Source organism: Cannabis sativa, chromosome 2, assembly GCF_029168945.1.
Source record: "Cannabis sativa cultivar Pink pepper isolate KNU-18-1 chromosome 2, ASM2916894v1, whole genome shotgun sequence".
In the NCBI taxonomy this organism is placed as follows: Eukaryota; Viridiplantae; Streptophyta; class Magnoliopsida; order Rosales; family Cannabaceae; genus Cannabis; species Cannabis sativa.
The window spans coordinates 16,619,273-16,634,381 of record NC_083602.1 but is presented as its reverse complement, the minus strand read 5'-3'; the positions used below and the strand labels follow the sequence as shown (position 1 = coordinate 16,634,381).

Sequence of the window (15,109 nt, the reverse complement as noted above, 5' to 3'; positions counted from 1 at the left end):
ATATAATTATGGTAGCTATATTTTTTATAAACTTAAGTTGTCAACATGCTATTATGTCATTAGTAAAAAAAATATTTTTCGAATTGAATTATTTGTAAGTAATCATATAAAAAAAATTATTTAGTAATTAATTGTAAAAACTAAATTGTAATTATAATTACATTTAAGTTTGAAATAATATTAATCTCACTTAATGTGTCATAAGAAAACCAAATATATTCATAAATAAAATAAGATCAAATTAGTATAGGCTACATGTAATTTATTAAGGGCTTTTTTTTATTAGTGGACAATAAAAATAATTTTATTACAAAAAAATTTGAAAATGTATACATTTCAAAACATATTTACATAAAATCATACAAATTGATAATTAAATTATATCAAGTACATTAATGAGTAAACTTACCATAAATAGATTTTTATAAATATTTTTATTATTATCATTAACATTCACTACTACAAAACCTCTTTTAGATTCGGTTTTTTAGTCCTTTTAGCGTCGATTTTGGCGAAATTTACTACCGACGCTGATAAAGCGACGCTGTAGGATTATAAATAACCGACGCCATATATACCTCTGTGGCGCCGATTATTAGCTTGGAAGCGACGCCATAGGGGTATATATGGCATCGATTCCTAGCTAATAATCGACGCCATATATGGCGTATATGGCGTAGGAATCGACGCCATATGTACTCGGATTTCAATTTTTATTTTATTTTATTTAAATTATATATTTATTAATTTATATATTATTTAATATAATTTAAATTTAAATTACATATTTATTTTTTAAAAGGTACATTAAATGTTATTTAAATTAATTTTAAAATTGGCTAAAATACATAATTTCATTTCATAAAAGTAATTAAATATTACACAAACATTGTAAAATTAGTCCAAGTATTAACAAGTTAATAAATCTAACTACAAGTTATCTTAAAAAAATAACATAGGGAAGAAAAATTCTTGGCCCTTTCAGCCTCAATCGTCAACGTGAATCACCGCCATCAACCGTTCTATATATCCACTGTCGTTGTATTGGCAACAATTCAGTTTTTGAATCGTATTGCTGCTTATCCACAAACTGTTAAAAAAAAAGTAAAAATTTATATTAGTTTATATATATATGTGTATTATATATTTGTTATTATAATAGATACTATAATCAATAATTAAAACTTACAGCTTTATGATCTTGTATGTAACGGTTAGGGTTTGCACGAGCGACGATGTCAGTCATGTATTTCAAAATATAAAAACCACATTCTTAGTTTTTAGGTTGTCTTGGACAATTTGCTAGTAAAATTCCTTGCCACGGGCCAAGAAACTCATGTGTGTCCCCTATATATCTAAATGCACTGTTTGAAAAATTACATTAGCATTTCAATTCATTAGTTAATTAAAATTTGTTACATAAAAAGTCCTTAATTTATTACCTTCATAACATTTGAGTAATTTCTTTGGGAATTGGGCGGCCACGCATAGGGTCTAAATGGATAATTTTCTTTAGCGTAACGACCTCTAGCATTCAATGCACACTAGAAAATTATATTGGAATATAAGTAAGATTGTATAAAAATAATTTGAAGTCATAATATAGAAATGAACAATTAGCACTAAAGAATTAAATAGTGTTTACCCGATATTCCAAGGAATAAAGAACATTTGGTGGTTGTTATTCATCAATGATAACCAAGCAGCCAATTGTCTTGCCGCATTGTCAAAAGACTCACTCTTCTCTTCATCGGTTATACCATTCACTGCGAGAAGCTCTGGGTCGTAAAACTTGAAAAATTTTCTCATACCGTTTGTAACGCCCTAATCTATAGGAGCGCCACGTGTGTGATTTTATAAAACTAGTTTAACACTAATATATTAATTAATTATTAAAAACTGTGAGGATAATAAAAACTTGACTAAAATAAAACACGAAAAATGGACATTATAACGGCAGTAAAAAGGAGTTCCGGGAATCCCTGTTATAAAAGATTTATCCAAAAGACGATATACAATAACAATTCAAAACACAATTCAAAATACAGCAGACACAGCCAGTCTAAAACAACTCAACACGCAGGCTGGTGGGGTCAATATGTACATTGCTGGAGAAGACCGCCATCTCATGGTTGTTCTAATTTTGCCTTGCCCTTACCTGCACCACAAAGCACCCGTGAGTCACACAGACTCAGCAAGAAAAGTAATAAAGAAGGATACATTAAATAGCTAATTATACATTTCATTATCACAAAATGGTTAAACTATAACATTTAATAGTAGGTAATATAATCAGTCATATGCATAGAAACATATATGCTCATATATTTGCATTGCCTAATCAGGCAAGCCCGTGTCATAATGCAATATCATATATAATATCATTGCGACACCTAATCAGGTGAGCCCGTGCCACAACTTGACATTAATATATCGCATCGTCTAATCAGACGATCTCGTACCTACGCTCGGTACTCATCATATGCCACTAACGCCCGTACCTTTGCCTGGTACGTCCCCAGATATATTGCATCACCTAATCAGGTGAGACCATATATTGTATCCATAGTATCATTACATTATCATTGCCTAATCAGATAATCAATAATTTCAGAACTTGTCATGCCATGTGGTACATTATACTTTTCTTACCTCAAGTTCTGAATCAGGTATGTTGGGTGACCTGCTTGGAGAACGATCGATAATCTCAGGCCCTATGTCATAACAACGATAAACCAATAAATGTTTATCCCAAAACACTACTTAACACTCATGTAAGATAATCTAAGATTTTCTACCAAATCCCGCAGTATAAATACACTAAAATAAAATTTATATTTTAGCTCTAAGACATACACCATACTTTTGAGCTCATCACAAGCTTCGAAACGGTATATAGAACGTCCAAAACTGACACCCAAGTGAAAAGTTATGGCAAAAATACGAAAATTACTTTTCTAAAAATAAATAAATAAATAATGGTTTTAAAAACTAGATATGATAACATTTCATATCTCTTATATCAATCTATTATCTCTACACACACAACACACATACACACATATAAGAATACATGAATAATTAATAGATTTGAGAATATTGCACCAATTATATATTTGTTTACATTCACAATCACAAAATTCACAATCACAAAAGACATGATATCTAACTATATATACGTATATATAAATATTCAGATCACTTCCATTGATGTCTTTGATTTCAATGATTAAACTATCCTTTAATTTATTCACACCACACCCAAAATCTAATCCAACATCAAAAATTATAAACTTCAACTACATATACAATTCCAATAGCAAAATAAAAGAAGACTTACCCAAATATTCTATGCTAGCTCTAAATTCTCAATTTCCAAACATAAATTAATGGTAAAATTTTTAGAAAATAGTAAGAATGAATGATGATGATGATGATGATGAGACTTACAGTGGGTTTGGCTATGTACGAGAGAGAGAAAGAAAGGTTTAGGTTTTGTTATCCTTTTATGTTTATCATATATATATAATCAGATTATTATTATTAAAATAATAATAATAATAATAATAATAATAATAATAATAATAATAAAACTTTATTATTAATAATTATTATTTCTTAGCTACTAAAAAACTTCTACTTCTAGGACATTACATTAAATCTCACATACTCCTAATTACCCCTAATACTTAAATTATCAACTTATCACAATATTCCCATTAATTTTATCAATTAAGCCTGTTATGACATTTCTGGCCCCCGATCGAGTCTCCAAGATCGCCAAACCTGAAAATATTGTTATTTCACATATAATTCATATTACATTCACATGTGCTATATAAATCTCCGTAATTTAAAAATTACGCTTATTTATCCATGTATAGCAAATTTAAAATTTTATGTTGAACTAGATTAGTAGGATCATAATCCCACTCATTACCTGGTTAACTCATAATATAAATATAAACCCTAATTATTAATTATTAAGCTTATTGGGATATTACACCGTTGATGCTCTCCCAGATGTGCCTGCCAAAAAAATTGTTAAGTATTAGTGTCTTATAATATTTTGACTAGAATTTGATATATATATAAGGTTAATTAGATTAAAGAAGAGTTTACATCATTCCAAACAGCATTCCATGGTTGCCGATGAAGTCACACAATGCAACCTGCTGCAAATCCTCTTTAGATAATGTGATCTGGGTACGCGGTGCTATGAATCCTCGGGGTACATGAATTGTGATTGTATCACGTTTATCTTTGAGGTTTACGAATTCAATAACCATCCATTTTAGCGATTTAGGGATCTTGTCCATGTTCTTTTTCGAGAATAATTCAATCTTCCTGTGCACGACCGCCTTGTGGAGGAGCATTGGAGCTTTCCCCTTCGACGCATCACGTCTTGAAGGCGGTTGAGCGAGTGGACCCTAAACAAAACAGAACACAGATATATCAAATTTAATCCAAATTCTACCAAAATTTTCGCAGCAGAACAGCTGTAATTGAATGCTGTTGAAAATTTATTTTACCAGGATCTTAGATCTACTCACATGTATGTTGTTTAAACACCCTAAATATGAACTTTCTAAAACGATAAATTAAACACATATAAAGTTAAGAAAACCTTACATTGATGCAGCGGAATTAATGTCTCCTTCCACTCAGATCTCTAACCCTTGTATCCTTTCTGTAGCAGAGTATAATCAAGATCTGAGCCCGAATGTCCTTCTTCTTCAAGTTTGATCCTTCACAGTCTTCCAATCTATGATTGAGTTACTGCTTGCTGTGTGTGGGCACTTACTCTTTCACTAGGGTCGAAAAAGATGAAGGAGAAAAGAGGAGAGAGGGTTTCAGCCAGGTATAGAAAGTGGGGAAGGCTCAGTTTTTCTGAGGAGAGAAATTTCTGTCAGATTACTAATGAAAGCATTGTTTTGTGACTGAGCCATCACTTTCTATTTATAGGCAACTACTAGGTTTAGGTTAGGAATTATTTGGCATTAAAATAATGAAAATATTAATTTGAAAAACCTCATCTAAGTGGCCGGCCATGGTGTTTAATGGGCCTCACTTGATTTTGCAGTTTTATCAAATTTTATCTCTATTTTCTCAAAAACGCCAATTTTCCAATTCTAACCTTTTAAATGCCAAAACTAATTATTTAATAACTAAAATAGATTATTAAATAATATTGTCATTTAATTTAATTATTAATTAGACATATAAAGTCCATTAATAAATAAATAAACCTAGAAACTCTTTTCTTTACAATTTCACCCCTGCTTAGTGAAAATTCATAAAATTAGACATAGTCTAACTTTAGAATTATAATTGATCAATCACGAATCAATTAATGAGTCTTACAAGCAGAATGTTCTCAACTAGAATGGGGACCATGGATCTATATGCTGAGCTTCCAATAAGTGAACCAAATTTACCAAGTAAATTCCTACTTATTAATTCTTCGTTGAATCCACTCTTAGAACTTAGAATTGCACTCTCAGACTTATATAGAGCATATTGTATGTTCCACGATATCAATATACTATCTCATTTAACCATTGTTATAATCTTATTGTGATTTAAAGATCCTCTATATAGATGATCTGCATCAAGATGGGATTTCTTTACCGTTCTCACCCCTCAATGTATTTTGCCCCTTAAAACACTTAGCTACCTGTAAATGGTGTTTAGTGATCTAATAATTAGTCAGTTAAACAAGAGCTCATCCATTTACTTCTATTTGCTAAGCTCGAAGGGAATCATCACTTGACTTCTATACACCAGTAGAAGCTATAGATTCCATATTTATGTTCAGCACTCCCACTCAATCATACTATCATGTTCCCAAAATATACGTATCACCCTGACCCAAAAGTAGGCTTAACTAATAAATCAAAGAACATGAATAGCACTCCTGAGTTGAGCCCAAGCATATCAGGATTTAGATTCTTTTAATCTTAAGATCAACTACTGATATTGACTTGGAAAGATATGTATAACGGTAAGTTTGTAATATCTTAACTTAGTTGCAATATCGGTCCAGTCCAATGTATACTCCATACATTCGAAACTAGTATACTTTACTAATGTCCTGGAAAGAACATAACACTTACTCCAAGTGTAAGTACAGATCATCGCTGATTATCACATTAGTGTAAATCCAATAACACTGATGAAACAGGGACCAAAACTTTTGATTCATATGATCACAATCACATTCCACTGTGTTGACGATACTGTAATTGTGAATAAACATATGATCTGGATTTAACTGATTTTGTGTGTATGAATGTAATAAACATATTAAACCATTAGCATGTAAAATTCATGCAAACATCAATCACTTCAAATTTCTTATATTGATAACTAATCAGATTGTAAAGAGTTTTATTTAGGGCATAAAACCCAACAAACTCCCACTTGTACTAATATAAAAAAAACTGTGCAAATAGGTCAATCTGATGTCTTGATCTTCAGATCAAGTGTAGTATATTTGAATCCACCCAAACTTCTGGAAACTAGTTCATAAATATACTTATGAAACATCCTTTACTATATGCTTTACTTATCAAGGGATACTGAAATCTTTACTGTTTTAAAAGTACATCTGAATTAACAGAAGACATATCTCTCATATTTTAAAATATGTAATTGAGATAATACAGTGTAGACTTTTCTTCATGTGATATAACTTTCTGGTATTTTCGAATAGACCAAGTTATAGTTCTTCTCTGGTAGAGCTTGAATTATTATACAATAATTCCTCCACCCCCAAAGTAAGCACCATCTCATAGAATTTTGAAATTAGATGGTTAGATACAAGGATAACTGATACACAGTTCCTTAATATCTGACATATAGATCACTTTCATAAATCTTTCTTGAATATCTTCTAATGTTCCCTATTTGATTACATCTCAGATAGCTCCCACTCAATAGCAGATGTCTGGTTAAATAATACTTTTAACCTCAGATTGTTTAGAGAGTTACCTAGTTGTGACTTTTGTATTAGTCTGAAACTTTAAGTCAAGACTAAGTCATCAACATAGCAGACTAGTATTTGAAGTGAAAAATACATGCCAGAGATAAAGTAATCAAAATTAAGATACCATCAAATTTTATGAGGATTAAGAATTCTAAGTTGAAGTCATTCGAATGGACTGAACTAGAGTTCTTTATCTTATTCTCATAATTCTGATAAGCTATACCTATCCACGTGAATGGTTAGATTTGCTTTTCAGTAGTGTTCTTAAGTATCTATCACAAGTATCAACCTAATGAGGATGGGTATAGAACTTTAAAATTCTCCCACTCAATTAAGGTAGTGTGAAACTTTAACAAAGAACTTTCAAAGGTATCAAACTTTTACTTACAATAGTAAAAACGAAATGGAACATACAATCAAGATCAAGAATTTATATTGACAATAGTTGACTCATTATATTACTTCCATGTTTAAACAAGATATGTGTTTCATAGGGAATTGTGGAATGGACTCCACCCCTAAGAATATACATATAGGTACTATGGATAACCTCCACCCCTAAGTATATAGAGATTATGATCCACCCCTAAAGGTTGTAAAGATCATGATTCTCTTAGTGTGATAGAGTTTATGTGGAGTTGAATACTATCCAGAGTTCATTAGATATAAAAGATCGTTGAACTGCATAGTTTTCTTAACTTTTCTCCACCCCTATCAGATCATAAGATCCTTTTATTAAACAAATTCTTAATAATTGTATGAGAATGAACAATTATTGATAAACATAGAAATAATTTCTAGTGTTTATTTAATATAACTCTATGAAGAGTTGTAAATATTATAGAATTTGCATCAATAATAAAAACACTTACACATACAAACATACAAATATAATGTGGTAATAATTGATGAAGATAAATTAAATGAAGCTCAATCTCATAAATTGCAATAGTGAATTTCGAAAATAAAACTTTATTAATAAAAAAAATGTATTGCAACAATATGAGAGAAACAGGGATAAATATCCCTAACTAAAATTTGAAATCCAAATTGTCTTTAAACTAAAACAATTAATTCAAAAATTGAAGAGCTTCATCTTCATCTGGATGATTTCACCCTTGGTCCAGCTTTCTGATCCAACTCAATTGAGTTCAAGTAGCTTGGCCTATAAGAAGAAGAAAACATATAAACAAAGTTAGTACAGAATCATAAATCCAATTGGATAATAATTCACTAAAACTCTTAAAGTTTATAAATGGAAATACCTTGTTTCTTTGCAAGAAGTTTAGGACACTGGGATTTCTAATGACCTTTTTCATTGCAGTAGAAACATTTTCCTTTACGTGTAGCATCACCAGAAGGAGCAGCCTTTTTATTCTTCATGGCTTTAGTTCGCTTCTTGGTGTTGTTCCACTTCCTCTTCGATTTGGGCTTTGAAGCAGAGGCAACATTTGCTTCAGGTTTCATCGTCCCATTACCATTCACAGGATTATGAGGTTTACTCCCTTTCTTCTTGGGTCCTCCAATCAAATTTTCATAAGTTTGAAGGTCATTGACTTATTTATGAAAGTCAATTTCCTTCTTATTCATGACATAATTTGATGTATATGGTAGAAATAAACTGGCGTTAATTTTTCAATTTCCTTCTGTTGCCGAGCCACAACATAAGACACTTCCCTTTTCTTCCTGTCAAACAGTTTAGATGCCCTGGCCAGGAACCTGCAAATCTGTAACGCCCTTACTTACGTAACATAAGATGCCATAAATAAACTGGCGTTAAGATACTAATGTTGCCTTTATTAAAAAAATAACAATTTTCAAAACATGGGTACCCAGTTGAAAATAAAGTGTTACTACTTAGGTAAAAGTAATAGAAAATTTAAACGACAACATCCTCAATATGTTCAATAAATTTTTTTAAAAAAAAGACTTTCAGCAGAAGATGGCCAAGACCACACGCAGTTACATGATCACACGAGATACACCCCATGCTGCCCAGACTCAACTTGTCACCGAAAGCTTACAGGCTTACTTATCTGCATATAGTGGGTAAATAAGGGGTGAGTTGCAAAGCCTAGTAAAGAAAAACAAAATACTATGTACCAGCATTCACACATCATAGCACAAACATATACATCAAACATACAATCACTAATCATAAGTATAAATAGAGGCAGCCACAGAAATACTGAAATAACAAACACTCACACTCCAGCTTCCATACAAATCTGGAGTGTCTTACGTTCTTAACTATAACGCAGTACCAATGACCAGTGCACCCTTACGTACACTGCCTTACTTACCACATCACCATACATGTGTGGTTTTCAACCACTTCCAAGTACCTGGAACATGATTAAACAGCCATATACAATCCATCGACAAAACACTAATATTTCACCGAAACTATCACATTCCACAGTTTCAATACAATTTATTCAAGCAGTTATACTAGGTACTCAAACCATATAAAAAGAAAGTATAAAGTATAATTATTTTTCCTTACCTCAACTCCGCTGTAATTAACTTCTACGATACCTTCTAGGCCCTATAACATTTAACGAAACCCTTAGTCCACCGATAAACTCAATATATTTATTACTCTTACTGTACAGCAACTTAAGCCTAGAATTTGACTTATAAAACGTTTGAATTATAAGTCCTACTGTTCACAAAGTTTTTAGTTAATTAAAAGACCTTTCTAACGGTATAAAGATCATCAAAATCGGAGCTATAACCTAGGAGTTATGCATGTTTTCTCAAAACAGTTTTTTTAAAATCCTGGATCACGCCGATTTCTGATTACAGCCTAAAAATAAAAGTTTTAAAAATAGTTACACCCCGATCTAGACAATACTTTCTTCATAAAAAATGTAGCTATTTTTCTAAGTTTTAAACGAGATAAAGATCTTTTAAAATGGATCAAAAGTGAGAGAGATATTGAATTTTTACTGAAGACACTTTTTCTGAAATAAAACTTAAAATGAAATATCATAACCGAGTAAAGATACTAACTTTTGACTAGTAAGAACTCCGAATTAGGGAAAGGTTTCTTCAAAGAAAATATGGATTATTGAATTATCTTTCTAACAGTATAAGAATCGCTGGAAAATAATAGATATCGAGAGAGATATCACACTTTTACTAAGGCAATATCGAAAAGACATTTAAAAAACTGTAATTCGACAGTCAGTGTAAAACATGAATTTTTTGACATCGAAATGTTCAGAATTAGGAAAGAGTTTCTTTATAAAAAATGTAGAACATTAAATTATCTTTAAAACGGTACCTAGATCACTGAAAACGAACATACGAGGAGAGAGATATGATAGTTTTATGAAAGCCTATTTCTCTGAAAACGAAAATAAAAACAACTACGAATTTTACCTGAAGATTTCGAAGACACGGAACGATGATCGGTTGATTGCTGACCCCGAAGCTCTTAAGATTAAAACAATTGATTTGGTGCAATAGAGAGGATAAAAAAAATTGAGAGATGGTGAGAATAAAGGAATACGATACTATCTGGCTGCTAGGGTTCTAGAGTATATACGTATATAACATATCGTATAATAGGTTTAAATTTAAAAATAAAAATCTAACTAATCAGATAAAATTATGCTGATTTAAATTTTAAATTTTAAACTAACTAATCTAATGCCTCACTATTTATTTATCTAACTATTTAATATATACATATATATCATCATTTTCTCACCCACTCACACGCACAACAAAAAAAGAAACAAAAAGATATTAATAATAATAATAATAATAATAATAATAACAATATAATTGTATCACACTTAATATACCAAATACCAATATATGTATATAATCTGGATATTACATTCTACCCTCCTTAAAGGAAATTTCGTCCTCGAAATTAGACTTACCAAAAATTTCGGGGTATTGTTCTTTCATGTCTCCCTCCATTTCCCACGTTGCCTCCCTTTCTGAACGGTTGCTCCACAGAACTTTTACTAGAGGAATACTTTTGGACCTTAACTCCTTCGTTCCTCTCTCTATAATGCGAACTGGTCGCACTTCATAACTCAAGTCCTGCTTTAGCTCCATTCTTTCATAGTTCAGCACGTGTGATGGATCCGACACGTATTTTCGTAGCATAGAAATATGGAACACATTATGCGTCTCAGCTAATACTGGTGGCAGTGCCAGTCGATAAGCTACTTATCCCACTCTGTCCAATATCTCAAAAGGACCTATAAATCTTGGACTTAGCTTTCCTCGCTTTCCAAAATGCATAACCCCTTTCATAGGTGACACTCGAAGGAACACTTTATCACCCACTGCAAATTCCACATTCCGTCGCTTTGCGTCGGCATAACTTTTCTGGCGGCTTTGTGCAGTAACCATTCTATTTCGAATCTTTTCTATCGCTTCAGTGGCCTCTCTTACTAGGTCTGGGCCTAAGTATCGCTTTTCGCCAACCTCATCCCAGTGTAGTGGTGATCGACACTTCCTCCCATACAACATTTCATAGGGTGCCATCCCTATTGTAGATTGATAGCTATTGTTGTACGAGAACTCCATTAGTGGCAAATAGTTACTCCAGTTACCTGGGAAATCCAACGCACAAGCTCGTAGCATGTCTTCTAGTATTTGAATAGTTTGTTCCGATTGTCCATCAGTTTGAGGATGGAATGCTGTACTCAACCTCAGTTTTGTGCCCAAAGCGCTTTGCACACTTTCCCAAAACTTAGAGGTAAAAACTGAACCTCTATCAGATACAATGGTCTTTGGGACTCCATGTAGCCTTACAATTTCTTTTACATACAGTTCAGCATATTGCTCTGCGTTGTAATTAGTGCGCACATGCAGAAAATGTGCTGATTTAGTAAGTCTGTCAATAATCACCCAAACAGAATCCTGTCGTTTGCTGTTCTTCGGTAACCCCGTCACAAAATCCATAGCAATATCTGCCCATTTCCGCTCAGGAATATCAAGAGATTGCAACAACCCTGCAGGTCTCTGGTGTTCGGCTTTAACTTGCTGGCAGGTAAGGCATTTTGCTACAAATTCTGCTATATCATTTTTCATACCCGGCCACCAATACCTACCTTTCAGATCATTGTACATTTTGGTTGATCCTGGGTGTAAAGAATAGGGTGTAGTGTGCGCCTCTTGTAAGATTTTTGATTGCAACTCCACTTTATTAGGTAAACACACCCTTGCCTTGTATAGTAGAATACCATCTTCATTAACTGAGAAGTCTCCGGCTTTCCCATTTTGTAGTTCGACCTGCTTCTTGATTAAAAACTCATCTTGGGCTTGTTCTTCTTTGATATTCTCTAATAAATTTGATTCAATTGCGAGGTTAGCTAGCTTTCCTGTTACTAACTCTATTCCAGATCTCTCGATTTCCTGTTGCAACGGCACTTTTAATGCCCTTAACATTGATAAGCTTGCATAGTTGCGTCTGCTAAGTGCATCCGCCACTACATTAGCCTTTCCAGGATGGTACAGTATCGCACAATTGTAATTTTTTACCAGTTCCAACCACCGCCTCTGTCTCATGTTGAGCTCTTTCTACGTAAAGAAGTATTTTAGGATTTTGTGATCTGTGTATATTTCACACTTCTCTCCATAGAGGTAGTGCCTCCAGATTTTCAATGCAAAGACCACTTCTGCCAACTCTAAGTCATGAGTTGGGTACCTTGTCTCATACTCCTTTAGCTGCCTAGAGGCATAGGCTACCACCTTCTCATTCTGCATCAACACACAGCCGAGCCCTTGCTTTGATGCGTCGCAATATACTAAAAATTTGTCTTTGTTAGTTGGAACACATAGGACGGGTGCTGTTATGAGTTTATTTTTCAATGTCTGAAAGCTTTCATCACATTTATCTGTCCATGCAAATTTTTGTTGCTTTCGAGTCAGATTCGTCAATGGTGTGGCTATTTTTGAGAACCCTTCAACGAATCTCCTATAATATCCAGCTAGTCCGAGGAAACTCCGAACCTCACTTGCGGTTTTTGGTTTTGGCCAGCTCTTCACTGCTTCAATTTTCGCAAGGTCCACCTCTACCCCATCTTTGGACACTATATGGCCTAGAAACGCCACTTTCTCCAACCAGAACTCACACTTTTTGAATTTGGTGTACAATTGGTGCTCTTTGAGTCTGTTTAGAGTTAGCCTTAAGTGCTCCTCGTGCTCTTCCATTGTCCTTGAATAAATGAGTATGTCATCAATGAATACCACCACAAACTTGTCAAGATATTCCTTGAATACTCTATTCATTAAATCCATGAAGGTTGCTGGGGCATTGGTTAACCCAAATGACATCACTAGAAATTCATAATGCTCATACCGTGTTCGAAATGCCGTCTTTGCTATATCTTCCTCTCGGACTTTCAATTGGTGGTACCCAGATTTCAAGTCGATCTTTGAGAAGACGATCGCCCCTTGTAACTGATCAAACAAATCATCGATGCGAGGCAAGGGATACTTGTTCTTTATAGTCACTTTGTTCAGCTCTCGATAGTCTATACACATCCGCATACTACCGTCCTTCTTCTTGACGAACAACACTAGCGCACCCCAAGGTGAGTAACTTGGTCTAATGAACCCCTTGTCTAAAAGATCTTGTAGTTGAGCCTTCAATTCCTTCAATTCATTGGGAGCCATGCGGTATGGAGCCCTCGAGATTGGTGCTGTGCCTGGCGCTAACTCAATCACAAATTCTATCTCTCTATCTGGGGGTAGCCTTGGTAGGTCTTCTGGAAAAACTTCTTGGAATTCACATACTATGTGGACATTCTCTGGCTTGAGGGTGGTTTCTCTTGACTTGTCTACTATGCTGGCCAAGTATGCTTGACATCCCGCACGTATCATCCTTTGTGCCTTCAGGGCTGTAACTAGCGGTAAGCTTGACTTGACTTTGATTCCTTCAAATATGAATGCCTCTCCAGATTCAAGGGTGAAAGTCACTGTCCTCTTTCGGCAGTCTATTGTTGCTCCATGTCGTGATAGCCAATCCATACCCGAAATAAGATCGTAATCCCTCATCTCCAGCTCTATCAGATCTCCACTAAGTTCCTTGTCTGCAATCCTTATTGGCGCATCCCGCACTCCTCTAGATGATATCATAACCTCGCCCGAGGGCAACTCCGTCATGAACTTATAACAAAAGTTTACATACGGTAGTTCTAACTTATCTGTCATCTTTAAAGCAATAAATGAGTGCGTAGCTCCAGAATCAAATAAAACAATACATAGTTTTCCAGAGATAGAAATCTGACCTGCAACCACAGTGTTACTAGTCTCAGCCTCCCCTCTGGTTAGTGCAAATACTCGAGCTGGGACAAGTTTGTCATCCTTGAGTTGATCACCCTTTTGCGGACAGTCCTTCTTATAGTGGCCTGGTTGCCCACACTTGTAACAAGTCTTGCCTTTCAGTCGACATTCTCCCGGATGCTTACGACCACATGTTGGGCATAGGGGGTACTCCACATATGGCTTCTTCCCTTTGTAGTTATTGGACCCTATCCTGTTTCTCTTGTCGGCTTCGTTGTGTTGGTTACTTGGCAGTTTCCTTTTGTTATCACCACCTCCATTACTGGCCTTTCTGGCCTCCCACCTTGCTGTATTGTCTTTCTGTATACGACTTTCACACAACTCAGCTTCTAGGGCTTTTTCCAGTACCTCAGCATACGTGGTTGCCCTTACTCCTGACATCGCTATGTCCCGACTTATTCGGGAGTCGAGCCCTTCAGTAAAACGATGAATCCTCAGAAACTCAGTAGGAACCAGATCTGTGGCAAACTTTGCTAATCTGTCAAATTGGCGAGCATACTCTGTAACTGTAGACTTACCCTGCCTCAGGTTCGTGAACTCATTAACTCTAGCTGAGCGTATTGCTTCACTGTAGTATTTTTTGTTAAAAACTTGTACAAAGTCAGCCCAGGTCATTGCGGCCACATCCCGTGTTTGTTTAATAACATCCCACCAGATGCGGGCATCCTTTTTCAATAAACTAGCAGCACAAGCTACACTATCTCCGTTACCGAGCCGCATGTACTCAACAATACCTTTCACTGTTCTTAACCATTCCTCAGCTTCCATTGGATCTGAGCCCCCTTCAAAATTTGGTGGGTGTTG

General features: G+C 34.4%; 1 long non-coding RNA gene across 1 annotated transcript; it reads right to left on the bottom strand.

Annotated features, from left to right (window-relative positions):
* Nucleotides 1–1,960: 1,960 nt before the first annotated feature.
* On the bottom strand, nucleotides 1,961–3,486 carry LOC133033923 (uncharacterized). The gene is made up of 3 exons (XR_009685941.1): nucleotides 3,451–3,486; nucleotides 2,653–2,714; nucleotides 1,961–2,158 (listed from the first exon to the last, which is right to left on the bottom strand). It is a non-coding gene; the product is annotated as an uncharacterized LOC133033923 (long non-coding RNA).
* Between the last annotated feature and the right edge of the window lie 11,623 nt (nucleotides 3,487–15,109).